The following is a 13,870-nucleotide window of genomic DNA, read 5'->3' as shown; positions in this document are numbered from 1 at the left end:
GTAAAAATCAGGATTATTAAAGATCTTTTAGCAGTGGCAGTGCTGGTGGATAATTGCACGGTGTGGTGTGTCCTGCATGAGTTGTGTGAATTCTGACCGCGTGAGCCGGATGGGGTCCTCTCTTCTGGGAACTCGACTCTGACTGCTTTTAAAGCAGAATGAAGCTGCCTCTCATTTCACTGTTGATTTGATGCTCCTCTACATTTATAGAGCTCAAACTCTGCTGGTAGTTTGAGCTATCAAACTATAGTCTCCTTCTCTGAAGTTTTTTTTTACTGGTTGGATTGGGAGAGAGCTATTATTTCTTCAAAGCTAAAAAATACAAGATACCAGAATCTTCTTACCTGCATGTCTATCAGCTGCTATTGGCTGCCACTAGGATTATCATTTTAAAAATCCCGTCATCCCCCTTTTAAGTATTTGCAATAGAGTCCTGTTTGGAACATTGCTGTACCATTTAATACTTGTAACCCTGATGTTTTAACACGAAACAAACATTGATAACTGCAAAATAATGTGATGTTGGGGAACTTTTCTCCATCATAATTAACTGTAAAGAAGAGAACAGAGAATCCTTATTTTCTCCCCAATTTGGATTTTTTTTTTTTTTAATCTTCCTTCTCTTTCAACACCTTCCGGCTGGTAAGGTGCCTGTTAGAGTTAGCTGTCTTCCCCTGCCAGGGCATTCACAGCGACTCTCTCATGTAAGAGATTACAATGGGAAACTTCACCCACCTGGTCCACTGCCTGCTCCCTGGTTTACCTGCCCAATGGAAGAAGGGCCTCGTTTCCTTGTAGCTGGGTCTCTATCCACCCTCTTATAAAACAGTTGCGAGGAGCCAGTTAAAGAGGCACAGAGTGTGGAGTAAACCAAGATGAAAGCACAGTGGATGGAGATTCAATAACCTGCTAACTCCCTGCAGTGATTGAAGTCAACTTTGAAGTACCCAGGCTGGGTCAGACCACATCAAGCCAGCAGTGTTTCTACACAAGGGTAGTGTGAGAGTTATCTGTAATTTTATTTTAGGGAAAAAAAAAGTGCATACATGCTTTTTATTGGCCTTTTATTTTTTGAAGGTCTGTCCCTCCTTCTCTAGGCCCATTTAATTAGCTCTGTCATGTTTGGTTGTAGTTTTGAGAAAATCAGAGCCGAGGAATTGTTGAATGGGAATACTTGTTGAAATCTTCATTGACCCAAATCTGACTTTTCTAAACGGTATTAAATAAGCAAATAAAACCTCCCCCCCTTCTTACCTTAAAATAATGTTTTTAAAAGCACGTTTAAAGTAGTTAAGTATAATATAAATATAAGCTACTCTGGCTTGGATGCTAAATAAATGAGTTATTGCAGGGGCTGCAGTGGTGATGTTAAAAGAGTGTATGTACTTAAGAATCTAAAGTACATTTTATAAAACCCAGTTCCTCTTCAACTCAGATGCAAATGTCTGCTTTTCTTCTCCTGGTTTTCTCTTTCTCGCCTCTTCCCTTCTGCACTTGGCCTGCAAGCCTTCCTGGTGTAGGCCTGCTGTTATTTTTGTGGTAACCTGACACTTTGGCCAGCGACTGCAGCCCCCAGGCCCCCGGGGGGTGAACTGGCTGTGAGCTGAAAAGCCGGGCTCCGATCTGATGATCCAGTGTCCCAGTGTCCCAGGCGGAGCAGCTGCAGCATCAGGGCTGGGGGCCAGCAGGGTTGGGGGCTGGGGGCTCCGGGTCGTGATGCTACAGACGGGGGAGGAAGGGTGCGTGTTACAGTTCAGACCTGAGATTGTGGCTTCTTAGGTCATAGGCCCTGCTTTGAGTTGGGAGTCCAGCAGAGACCAGCTAGTCAGGGGTTCTGGAGACTGGAGGAAGGTTTTGAAACTACTGTGTTTTTTTTTAATGCATTCTGTGGGTCTCATCTAGACTATGCCTGAGGCTGTCTTTGTAATTCCTTAGACAAGGATGAATTACTTAATAGTCATGAAGATTGTATTAATATTTTATGTTAAACTAATTTCATCTCACTGGGGTAGGGAATGAGGTACAGAAATGAATGGGACAGAACCCCTGTTTTCTGAAAATGTGCAGTGTAGCAGGAATGACAGATATAGAAGCAGTATTAATTATAGTTGTGTACATTTGTTCAACAATTATCTGAGGACCTGCAGTGTGTCAGGCACAGTTCTCAGCTGTGTGTGCACAGATACCCACTGATCTGTAAGCGTACAGATGAGTAACGTATGTAATGACTACTGAGGATTGAGACATCTGTACTTGTATGGATCATTTAATCTTTCAGCAGGTAGGTAACGTTAATTCCCATTTCGCATGCATGCACATACGCACGTCACCCTGAGACATAGCTAACAAGTGGAGAGCTCAAAATAAAAACCTCTAGGAATCTAAAACCGTATGTATATTTTATACATACATATTTTTTTAACTGTTTGGCCATATAGACTCTCCAGATGCGCAGTGTGCTCTCTAGAATGGTAGGAGTGCCCACAAAGGGAAGCATTTAGCAAAGACAAAACAAAACAAAACAAAACTTTTTTTTTAAGTTTCAGGAATTCATCTGGTATTGAGAGGTACTAAACATAGGAATGTCAAAGAGCTTACTGATCAGCTGGAGATAGTATCTTAAGAGAAATTTTGATGAAGCGTACCAAGTATGGTGTTGGAAGTTCGCTTGAGGTGCTTTGAGGACAAGGAAGTGACTTCTCCTAGTGGAGAAAGCTGTCAAGGTTTTCCAGAGGAGAGGTAGGTGACTTTAGTCTTGAAAGGACCACTAGACAGTCTTTAGATGAAATTGCTGGTGAGACAAGCGGCTGAGCAGAGGGACCCAGGTGGCTGAGGAGGTGAAGCGGGCAGCCTGCTGTGTCTGGGCACCTTGGGGTTGGTCCCTAGCTGTGGGGGACTGACTACACAGATGCCTGCAAAGCAGGCTAGTGGCAGGTGGTGAGGGCTGTGGGTGTCCTGCTATGCACTGGGTTCTGGACTGGGTGGGCATCTGCTGAAAGATTTAAAATGAATGTAGGATGAAAACCATATTTGCATTCTGGGAAAACTTCTCTGGCTGTAGAATAGCATAGGAGAAGCTGGCTAAAAATACATGAGCTGGGGCTTCTGATTCAGTACTTCTGGTATCGTGGCTGAGATCGATATTCTTAAGAAGCTACCTATTTCATCCTAATGTTCTTCCAGGCTTGGGAGCCTGGCAGAACTAACTTGTTGGTAGTGGTGGCATTTTGGGGATGTAGGGGACAGCCCAGTTCAGAGAGCGGTGATGAGGTCCTGCCTGTGAAACAGGAGTAAAGTTAGTGGGCTGGGGAGGAGCAGAGGGGATGCAGTTGAGAGATGAGGGGCCAAGCGGACATTCTTGGTGACAAGTTGCAGGGAAAGGGATGGAGAAGCTTGAGATGATGGCCTTCCTTTGGGCGCTGATTCAGCCAGGTTCTCTGAGTAGAAGAATTGCTCAGAGCCAGGCAGATGGTTAATATACAGAAGTGTTCTTGAAGGTGTCAGGGTTGGTGTGCCAGGTCTGTGTGTATGTGAAGTTTGCTTTGCTTTGCCTTTGGGCCTTTTGGCCTCTGAAGTCTCACCCTGGAAGTAAAGTCATCATTAGTCATTTGGACCGAGTCATTGTGAATGTCCGAGACTGGAAGGGCTTTAGTGGCAAGTCATAGATATAATTGGAAATGGGTTGCATTTTGATTAGAGAGAGGAGTTCCTTCTTCCTCTATCAAGGTTAGCAGAATCTGCAGGAGGAAGAGATCCTAGAAGGAAATACACATCCCTCCCCTTTATTATTGTCAATTTTTTTTCCCTGAAAACTGCTCTTGTGTGTGGCGCAAGCTTGCAGAAGTGCTGCTGGGGAGGTGCAGAAATATTGATTGAATCAAGCCCTGGCCCTTTGCCTGTTTTGCTTGCTACAGCTGCCTCATTCACTGGGGTGAGGAATGTCCGGGATGAGGAGGGAGGAGTCTGGTGACAGGTGACATGCTCAGGGTCAGCTCTCCTTTAGAGTTCCCAGGGGCTTACAGAAATGAAGCAGAAGTTTGTCCTGATATCAGCATTGGGTGCTTCAGCCTTTGTGTCCAGAACTCTCTTTGCCTGGGGGTCTTCTGGCCCCACTGCATTCCCTTGATGCGCTTATGGACTGCTTAGGGCTGGTGTTGTGCACCCAGTAGGGGCTCAAGTAATATTGGTTAATTTGAAAGACTGGTGTATCGTCTAAGGGGGAATAATACTTATTCTGCCTCAGCCGGTTTCCTGCCAAGAATCTTTCTCCTGTTGAGGTTGCACTGGGTATAAAACAAGGGTTTTGATTTTGGGGGCAGGGATGGGGGTGAGGGTGAGGCTTTAACTGGCCCCTGAGTTTGCATCCCTCTCAGTGTAAGACCAGTGTGGCAGCTGCTCCATCCCTGTGTCGTCTGTGAAATGGCAGGTGCCTCTTTGGAGGGGTGGGGACTCCGTTGTGTCAGCTACCCTGGGAACGGGTGGACATTTGTGAACAAGCTGTGTCATACATTTTTGGTTCATTGATATACTTGCTCACATTCCCATTAGCCGGCATTTGAACACGGGCCATGCACACACATGTATGTCCCTGTGTGAGCATAGTGTCCTAGTCCTCACACGGAGTTCAGGATGACTGCGCAGTCAGCGAGGGACGTGGAGTGCTCCACGACCAAGTCGGAGAGGGTGTATTGGAAGAGCTGAGTGACTGGGCACAGAGTGAAGTTAATCCTGTGACTCTGGACTGCTTAAACAAGCACACCTGTATAAACTGTCACTGTCTTTTTGTGCATTAAAAGTTTTTTTTATAAATTTGGAGTGCTTAAGGTATATGTCACATTGTAACACCTGAATTTGTCTAGAGAACTCTTTTGGTCCTGAACCTCACTGATAATGCTTTGGATTAAAAAATTTGGATTCTAAATTTATAAAATTATCCATTCTTCATCCTTTATTCCCCCAAACACATACCATACACTAAGATACATACTTCCTTTAAAAGTTGCTTATACACTCCTAATGTTGCTGGGGTTTTCTTGTGGCCTTGGCATGAAACAGCTCAAGCTTTTTTTTTTTTTTTTCCTTCAATTTTATATTGGAGTATAGCAGATTAAAAATGTTGTGATAATTTCAGGTGCACAGGAAAGTGACTTAGCCATACATATGCAGATATCCATTCTCCCCCATACATATACATCTGTCGATTCTCCCCTAAACTCCCCTCCCATCCAGGTTGGCAGACAACATTGAGCAGAGTTCTCTGTGCTATACAGTAGAACTTTGCTTGTTATCCATTTTAAATATAGCAGACTGTGCACATCAGCCCCAAAGTCCCTATCTATCTCTTCCCCCCATTCATCTCCCCTGGTAACCAACCATAAATTCTCTTAAGTCTGTGAGTCTGTTTCTGTTTTGTAAATAAATTCTTTTGTATCATTTCTTTTTAGATTCCTCATATGATTTGCATCATTTCTTTTAAATATCTCTAGTTTCCATATTAGTAATATATGATATTTCTCTTTCTCTGTCTGACTCCACTCAGTCTGACAGTCTGTAAGTTCATCCATGTTGCTGTAAGTGACATTATTTCATCCTTTTAGTGACTGAGTAATATTCCATTGCATATGTGTACTCTATCTTCTTTATCCATTCCTCTGTCAATGGACATTTAGGTTGCTTCCATGTCTTGTCTGTTGTAAACAGTGCTGTCCTGAACATTGAGGTGCTTATACCCTTTCAGACCGTGTTTTTCTCCAGATACATGCCCAGGAGTCGCCTGCAATGTGAGAGACCTGGGTTTGATCCCTGGGTTGGGAAGCTCCCCTGGAGGAGGGCATGGCAGCCCACTCCAGTATTTTTGCCTGCAGAATCTCAGTGGACAGAGGAGCCTGGTGGGCTACAGTCCATAGGGTTGCAAAGAGTCGGGCATGACTAAGCTCAGCACAGCACATGCCCAGGAGTAAAATTGCAGGGTCACATGGTAGCTCTGTTTTTAGTGTTTTAAGGAGCCTTCAAACTGTCCTCCGTAGTGATTATACCAATTCACATTCCTACCAGCAGCGTGGGACGGTTGTCTTTTCTCCATACCCTCTCCAGCATTTGTTTGTGGGTTTTTCGATGATAGCCATTTTGAGTGGTGTGAGGTGTTATCTCACTGTAGTTTTGCTTTGCATTTCTGTAATAATTAGTGATGTTGAGCATCTCTCATGTGCCTGTTGGCCATCTGTATGTCCTCTTTGGAGAAATGGAGAAAGGTTTTCTGCTAATTCTTTTTTTTTTTTTTTGATTGGGTGGAACAGCCCAAACTTTTTGTTGCTAAGTGTCTGGTCCCTTGTGATCAGGCTCAGTATACCTTTCTGTTATCGTGCTTTGTCGTTTCTTCACCATATCATTTCCACAGATACCCTTCTCAGTGTAGGCTTCTGTGAGCGTTTTCATAATTGGCTGTGTAAATCCTACTTAGGCTTCAAAACCAGCCTAAGCACCACCTCCCATGAGGCCCTGGTTGACCAGAGAGACAGAATCAGCTCCTATTTCTGTGCTCCAGCAGCACTTGATTTATTCCTTTTTTGCCTTGTTATATTCATGCCCTTGTTCATTCGTTTATTCACCCATGGGCTCATTATTTTAGGCATCCATCAGGTCATTATTTTGGGGGAACATTGACTGTGTGCCATAGCTTCATTAAATGCCAAGGATATGCCAAGGAAACGCCAAGGAAAAAGACTGCAGGCATGGATCTAAGCCTTAAAGATCTTACAAACAAGATTGATTTGCCACAAGGACAGGATCATTCCTATGCAGTGAGTGAGGGGTTCCATTTGTCCTGAGGAGCAGAGGTGCTTCCTGTAGGAACACAGAGGGAGTGGGATGGTGGAGGCCGATCAGCTTCCCTGCAAGGGGATTGGAGTCTTGAAGGATAAGTAACCTATTTCTCTGTCTCCCTGCTGGAAGGATGTGCCATGAGGGTAGGAGGGGAGCATGCTTATTTTATCTCTCTAGTGCCTGGCACATGAGTTGGGGGAGGTGTGGGGTAGGGGGTTCAATCTTTAATCACATTGAATTGACAGATAATACAAAGAAAATGGAAATAATTTCCCCTTTGTTATGCTATCCTGTCTTGTTTCAGGATTGATCTAAGGCAGCTTGCAAGTAAAATAGCATACATTAAAAAGTAGGGAAAAGAAGGAAGAAAAAGAAGAGAATCGAGGTAGGGACCTAATGTGGGCTTGGGAATGAAACCAAAGCTGCTGACCATGTGACCTCTGGGCTGTCTCTGAGAAACCTGCCAGTGGGCTCAGGGCTCTTTCTTTGGCAGCCAGCGAGGACGCCTGGTTGGGTGAACATGAGGTGAAAAGCACATGGTGTTTTGTTGGTTACTGAACTTTCCTTTGGGACCTTTGTAAAGAGCATTCTGTGTGATGTGATGAAGGACATACTCCTTGGAGTACATCCAGTGACTAATTCATGCAATATTTCTGAGTATGCTGATGGCGTCACATAAAAGCATAATTCAGTTAAAGTTTATCTGGGGCTTTTGGGATACGCTTTTCTAAATTAACTGTGGAATCACTACGGATGAAATGGAATAGTAACAGAAGTGGTTAGTTCTACCTGTTGTTCTCTCTTGTCCCTCAAGTATCCAGTGTCCTGGTTCCGCATACCACTACCCTTGGTCCTAAAGGTCACATAAGCTCTATTTCTGCTCCCAAGGTATTTTATGATCAAGCGTTGGGACTCAGAAAATACTCACGTATACTCTCTGATATGAGATCAGTCTGATCAGATGTATTAGAAGTAAGTATTTAAAGTAAGATGGGCCAGACTATCACTCATACAAAAAAGTAAAATTCTGATTTGTGATGCTTGAGAGGATGGAAAGGAACAAAATTTGTCATCACGCGTTAGGGTCTTGGTTACCCTAAGTTGGGGCTTCCCTGATGGCTCAGAAGGTAAAGAATCTGCCTGCAATGCAGGAGATCTGGGTTTGATCCCTGGGTTGGGAAGATTCCCCTGAAGAAGTGAACGACTACCCACTCCAGTATTCTTGCCTGGGAAACGCTGTGGACAGAGGAGCCTGGAGGCCTACAGCCCATGGGGTTGCAAAGAGTCGGACACGACTGAGCGACTGATCGTACTCTAAGTTGGCAGGAAAGAGCAGTTTTTTCCTTCTGGGCATATTGGAGTCTAGCTTTTCGATTCTCTGATGTGGTGCTGTTGATAGTCACATGGATCCCTTGGATCTTTAGAGGGCGTTTGAATGCCAGTGTACCTAGTCAAAGACCCAGAGCAGAGATTGGACCTCACAGTTCAGCACTTTCAAATGCCATCTTTTTCCAGTTTTCATGGTTGATTGGCTTATGACCCAACCAGAAGTGACCTATGGATATGCCTGTTCTTACTTTCCCCCAGCATGCTGTAGAATAATCCAGGGTAGACGGAGGCACGGCCACAATGGGAGGCGCACTCCTAAGTCATAGAAACTGGAGGAGGCAGCCCAGGACTGTTTCTCTTTGTGGAGTGGGGAGGGCTGCTTCTGATGCAGCTAAACTAGGATTTCTCAGCAGCCAAAGGAGCTGTATCTGGGCAGGTCAGCTGCTGGGCCTCGGGTCAGTTCAGAGCCAACATACCACTACGCTGGGCGGCAGTGAGCTGGTAACGCTGAGTGAGTCTCCACCAGCTTTTGTAAGAAATATGACTCCCCAGGAATGACCTATAGACTCGCCACCCAAGGACCAGCAGCACCTGGACAGCATGAGACCCATTTGTAGGCATTCCCTCCGGCATGGGGCTGAGATGGGCCTTTTGAAATACTTCTTAGGATCTGACCAAATGTAGTGTATTTCTTTATGTGGTGAGTTGGTAGTTTTAAAAATATGAACTGTATACTTATGACTTACAATTTGTACTCATTGTCATTTAAGATGCTAAGGCATTGTGATAGTCTGAAGGCGCATCTTACCAACTAAGAAATTAACATTATCTGTAACTTAGTGACTTAGGAGTATTATTTTCCTAGTAGTAGTTTTCTTTGTTCTTAATAAGCATCAGAATTGATGAGTCTATTTTAAATGTATGTTCACCCTACAGACCTATTGGAATGAAGAAGTTAGTTTGGGGATTTTCTTTGACTATTATTACTCTTAGGAAAGGGCTTAGGCATCTTCCTTTTGAAATGCTCGGAGAAGGCAATGGGACCCCACTCCAGTACTCTTGCCTGGAAAATCCCACGGATGGAGGAGCCTGGAAAGCTGTAGTCCATGGGGTCGCGAAGGGTCGGACTCGACTGAGCGACTTCACTTTCACTTTTCACTTTCATGCATTGGAGAAGGAAATGGCACCCCACTCCAGTGTTCTTGCCTGGAGAATCCCGGGGACAGGGGAGCCTGGTGGGCTGTCATCTATGGGGTCGCACAGAGTCAGGCACGACTGAAGTGGTTTAGCAGCAGCAGCCAACTGTTGCGGCAGTTTTTCTTTTTCTCCTCTTAGACCGTTAAAGAAGCTTCTGTTTTTGACTTTGCTATGTGTTTGCCAAGGTTAAAGAGCCCACCTTCCAGGGATCCATGACTCAGGCTATACAGGTCTTGCCATCCACCTCACGCTCCCCTTACGCGTGCACTGTCTTGACAGCAAGTCTTCACTTGGAATGCTCAGCTGGCATAGACTGAGTGTACTCGCCTGTCTTTTTGAAGAAGCCTGCTGATGAAGGAGAGCAGTGGTGCTGAAGGGGAAAAGAACAGAAGAGGAATTTCTGTTCTCAATGGCTAACGGATTCCTGAAGCGGATGGGGAGGGCAATTCCTTTAAAGGCTGGTAATACAGAACTACATAGTGTGAAATCAATCAGAGCCTTTCTCGAGTTGTCACCTGGGCAGGTTCTTGGGACTGATGGAGCAGAGAATTAATCAAGGAATCTCAGGAGGGTAATGCTAAGTCCTTTGATGGGGTGCTCAGTACCGGGGTCTTGGTGAAGAGGTATTGGCTTCTTGATGAATCCTGTTGATATAGAAATGATTTTCGAAAATGAGAAGGAGTAATTACATGCTTCTTCCTGCTGAAATTAGAGGGAACTGTTGGCAACTGGAGTATATGACACTAAGGCTCACTGGCTGCTATGGACTACACGGCAGATGTTCCATCTCTCTGGAGGCTGCCTTCAAAATCCAGGCTGCCGCTCTTCACTTGTATTTCGCAGGCCACTTGTGGTCAAGTTTGGCTAGTGTCTGAAATGGTAAGAAAAGAAAAACGTGTTCCATTTACATATGCAAACGCGATTAACCATCATTAGTGCCTGACATTCCTCCCAAGTACCCAGGGAAGTGAGTCAGTATCATAACTATTCATTAGGAATTAATTAGACTGTGCTTGATGGTGTCAGTTGTGGACAGAGCTGAGAATTCAGCACTGCCTACGTTCTCTCCCACTGGAATCCAGCCTCCAACTCACTGTCTAGTGAGGGTGGAGTTTGCATCTGATGTTCCTACGGAACATGCATTCTGTCTGGAGCAATCACTGTTAAGTATACATGACTTTGGTCAACTTATTTAGAAGTGCTTTTTTCCTAGTTTTGTTATTGAAGGGCAGCTTTTCTCTTTTAAGGAAAATTTGGCCACTCACTAAGATCACAGTGATCTTTGAGCCATCAAATACTTGGTTGCATTGTCTACTAATGTCCTTTCAACTACTTGATTTTCTTTTTTTTAATGCTAAAATGGCTCCCACTTGTGCCTCCTTCCACATTCTCCTGAGCACTTAGTGTCCTTTTTTCCCCTTTCTTCTCAGTGCCGCTCCCTATATATTGCCTTTTTCATTCACCTATGCAGTTAAACTTGCTTTGCTCCCATTTTCTACCTCTTTGGATTTCTTTTTGTCCACCACTTGGCTTCCTGTTTTCAGATCCTCACGACTTAGCTGTCAGGTTCTGGTTCTCATCTCTTCCAGTGATCAAATGAAAAGGGAAGGAGATGAGGTCAAATATTGCATCTCAGAAACTACTATTCCACTCAAAACAAGGTTTATTTGTTGTAGAAGAAGCTTACCTCCCAGAAGACCCAGACCATAGCTGTCCCTTTGACACAGAAGGCTCTTGGTTGTTTGCAATCATGATTAGTAAATAAGAAATTGAATCAGACAGCAAACTCTTGGTTATCCAGGCAGTGCTTGGCATTACTCTGTCTTCTTACATCTTCCTGATTTGCTGATTTCCTTTGGATTCTTAACCAGTCATTAGAATGTTGGCCAGAGTCAGGGTGAGGAGCGGTAAAGGAGATGAAACTGTGCCCCTTCTCATGGAAAGCTTGGGTGATAAATTCATTGACATTGTTACCCAAAGAGTGTTCCCATCATTTGTTTGTTGGTTCACTCTTTATTTCTTTGCATATTTATTATGCCAGGTACTGTGCTAGCACAGGGGATACTGTGGTGATTGTAGCAATCCCTGCCCTCACAGACATTGGGGTGTGGGTGGGAGAAGTGATAACAAGCCAACTTAAACTAAATTCTGTTATAATTAGTCTATGGAAACACAGATGAATGATGAATGATGAAGTTGGTATCCTTCAGTGTTAGTGGTGGAAACTGAGGCACATGGCAGGTACTGTGTGGTCCTGGGTTACTCAGATGGAGGCAGAGTCCCAACTTCCAGTCCAGTTCTTTGCTTGGTGCCTCAGAGTATGAATACATTGACTAAAATAAGCTGTATGGACTATTTTTTTTTTTTAATCCTTATGTTCAGTGACATTTCTTAATCATGAGGGTTAGTTATAACTTATCCTTTTATTTAAGAGCTCTGAAATCACCCATAAGTGAGATGCTAACATTAGGAGAGACTAACAGGAATTAACATGAAAGGAGCAGCAATTCCTGTGTCATGCCCCTTGTGCATACGTCCCTTGAATACAGTTGGTGTCAGAAGCACCTGCATTTGATTAGCTAACCTCCTTCTTCCCCTAGATTTTTATATTAAAATATGTATTGGTTGAATGTGCTGCATGCTAAGTCGCTTCAGTTGTGTTCCACTCTTTGCCACCCTGTGGACTGTAGCCTGCCAGACTCCTCTGTCCATGGGATTCTTCAGGCAAGAATACTGGAGTGGGTTACCATTTCCTCCCCCAAGAAGATCTTTCCGATCCAGAGATTGAACCCAAGTCTCCATCCAATGTCTCCTGCATTCCAGGTGAATTCTCTGCTAGGGAAGTCACTGGGGAAAGCCCATTGGTTAAATATACGTGGGTTGAATATATATAATGTCATTCCAGTGTGTTCATGTTACCTATCTTGAAGAGTCAGTGGGTAATCATGAAAGAGTGATTCATTTAGGGAGTGTCGCTGTTGGGGTGGTGAGCAGGGTAACATTTCTTTTTGGAGCTTATTCTAGTGTGGCTGGGAAGAATTTCAGGAAAAAACGGAGCTTTTAGAAGAGCATTAATGATGGAGACTGAGGCATATGGAGGCTATGTGATACACACTATATTTTCAATAATGAAGAGTTCCCTTCTCTGTCTCTTTAGATATTCATTTAGGTTTAAGATTATCCCTCTAAACTAAACCTCCCAGAAATAAATATGAAAACTATTGAATGTGTGTGTTAGAAGTACAGGTGTTCTTATATAGGTGTTTACCTATATAAATTTTCTGTTCAGGCAACTGAAGACCTTAAAAAGAAGATCTTTCAAATTTACTTCCCAACAAGACCCTTCATTTACCATCCCATTATCAGTTGGTGTTTGAGGATCACAAGGTCCATACCACTGTCTAGAGATGATAGACTTGAAAACATCTTCTGTTCATGGTTTTTCAGATGGTAGAGCACCTTCACTCATTATCTCACCAAATATGATGGCTCCATGGAGTAAGGTCTCATGATCTCAGTGATTTTCTGCACTGGGATTGCATTTGTTATTTTCATTTTATAAATTAAAACCTGAGCTTCTAGAGATTAACCTGTTTAGTCTGGGCTGCATGGCTAATAGGTGAGCTAGGTTTGGTGCCCAGATCTGTTTGAATCTTAATAACATACCCACCCACCCCACCCCACGATACTGTGTTCTTCTTCATTTACTGAAGTGAATGAGAGTTGACTCCCTTGCTCAATGGATGTATGAGGAGGAGAGGACATCCACTCTGCAGACACAGGTATTCTATTTATCATTCATCTGATTAGATCTTGTTGTTGGTAAAAAGCAGGTACTTGTTACTGTACGTTCAGAAGCCAGGTAGATTGGGTGGTAGTTAACTAATTCCACACATTTTTGGGATACTCTTAATGTGAGGCTGATTCTCTCAGAGCCACTGGATACAAGGATGGTTTCCAGGATGCGGTGGATTTTGAGCCGGGCTAGAAGGGAACCGAGGGATGGAATTTGGTAGCTAGTACGGGGAGCGTTTCTTGGCCAGTCCCAGTCTGGTGATCGGAAACTCTTTGCCCATACAGGGCCTCATCTTACAGTTGGGTTGTAAAACCAAGGGTCTGTAAAAGTCTGTGGATTATGTATCTGGTAGCTTCTGGGGCTGTGTCTTGGCCCTTGTCCAGAGTTGGTAATTCCATCCTGCTGAGCTCCAGTTGACCAAATCAGAGAGCCTAGACGTGGAATTCTTCCCTGAAGTAAGTGAATAAAAATATGGGAGTGTTTAGAATAGCTCCTGTGCTTCCTGAGTGGATGAATCAATTGATGCTGGTTAATATTGTATTCCCCACACAACAAAGGAGTTGCCACCCTTAGCTTTAGGGGTAACTTGAAGGGGTTATCTGCAACTCTGCTACCTTTCTTACAAGGCTATCTACCACTTGTTGAACTAACAGGACATTTTCCCTTATGTCAAGTGAGCTATAACCTTCTTTAGGACTTCCACAAAACAGGTCCAACACCCTGCCT

The 13,870-nt window shown here is 43.9% G+C and overlaps 1 protein-coding gene across 9 annotated transcripts in view; it reads left to right on the top strand.

Annotated features, from left to right (window-relative positions):
* The window catches only part of TEAD1 (TEA domain transcription factor 1), a 268,937-nt gene that overhangs the window by 71,173 nt on the left and 183,894 nt on the right, over positions 1-13,870 (top strand). The window lies entirely within an intron of this gene.

Source organism: Ovis aries, chromosome 15, assembly GCF_016772045.2.
Source record: "Ovis aries strain OAR_USU_Benz2616 breed Rambouillet chromosome 15, ARS-UI_Ramb_v3.0, whole genome shotgun sequence".
NCBI classification, from domain to species: Eukaryota; Metazoa; Chordata; class Mammalia; order Artiodactyla; family Bovidae; genus Ovis; species Ovis aries.
This window is presented reverse-complemented; position numbering and strand designations above follow the sequence as displayed.